The sequence below is a fragment of the Myxine glutinosa genome, chromosome 2 (assembly GCF_964187855.1).
Source record: "Myxine glutinosa chromosome 2, kmMyxGlut1.1, whole genome shotgun sequence".
Classification (NCBI taxonomy): Eukaryota; Metazoa; Chordata; class Myxini; order Myxiniformes; family Myxinidae; genus Myxine; species Myxine glutinosa.
In genome coordinates this window covers 48,793,907-48,795,403 of record NC_136262.1, presented here as the reverse complement: position 1 = coordinate 48,795,403, position 1,497 = coordinate 48,793,907, and positions in this window count along the sequence as shown.

The window sequence follows — 1,497 nt, the reverse complement described above, 5'->3', positions numbered from 1 at the left end:
GACCGGAAGTGCGTCAGATCAAGATACCGGTTGATTAAATTTAACATTACCAGTTGCAGTACAAAGAAAATGAAAATATATCATATAATGAAGTTATATTTAACAACCAGTAACAGCAAATATAATTATACGATGTTGTCATTGACACCGATCCCTCTGAACCCCCGTGTGGTGTGGCGCCCGAGCCACGTCACTATCATTAATTTAATTAAAACTTTGATTAAGGGATCTTCAAACATTGAAGATTTGAAGGATTTCTTATGACCGTCTCCATGCACCCTGTAAGGTATCTCGACAGACTACGATCGATTGTTGCACATTTATTCACTCTGCAGACACAGGCCCGATTCACCTCAGCGTCATCCGAGCTGGGCCGTAACTTCCGGAAACGGAAATGAACCCGTGGTCACGGTGACGGAATAAAACGGGGGATATTTGCAGCTTCATACATGTCATCCTCCCCTTTATGTCCAAAACTAGCAAGAGCAATACGTGCTAGATTTCCAAAATTGACATTTCAAAAGCAACATTTCCAAAACGTGAAAATATGTGTGCAAACAAAAGCAAATGGACACGGGGATAATTCTGCCCCTGTGTGTGTCAACCTGAAAATAGAACATGTGTCAACATGAAAATAGAACATGTGTCAACGTGAAAATAGAACATGTGTCAACGTGAAAATAGAACATGTGTCAACGTGAAAATAGAACATGTGTCAACGTGAAAATAGAACATGTGTCAACGTGAAAATAGAACATGTGTCAACGTGAAAATAGAACATGTGTCAACGTGAAAATAGAACATGTGTCAATGTGAAAATAGAACATGTGTCAACGTGAAAATAGAACATGTGTCAACGTGAAAATAGAACATGTGTCAACCTGAAAATAGAACATGTGTCAACGTGAAAATAGAACATGTGTCAACGTGAAAATAGAACATGTGCCAACATGAAAATAGAACATGTGTCAAAGTGAAAATAGAACATGTGTCAACGTGAAAATAGAACATATGTCAACGTGAAAATAGAACATGTGTCAATGTGAAAATAGAACATGTGCCAACATGAAAATAGAACATGTGTCAACGTGAAAATAGAACATGTGTCAACGTGAAAATAGAACATGTGTCAACGTGAAAATAGAACATGTGTCAACGTGAAAATAGAACATGTGTCAGCATGCAAATAGAACATGTGTCAACGTGAAAATAGAACATGTGTCAACGTGAAAATAGAACATGTGTCAACGTGAAAATAGAACATGTGTCAACGTGAAAATAGAACATGTGTCAGCATGCAAATAGAACATGTGTCAACATGAAAATAGAACATGTGTCAACTTGAAAATAGAACATGTGGCAATGTGAAAATAGAACATGTGTCAACGTGAAAATAGAACATGTGTCAACATGAAAATAGAACATGTGTCAACGTGAAAATAGAACATGTGTCAACGTGAAAATAGAACATGTATCAACGTGAAAATAGAACATGTG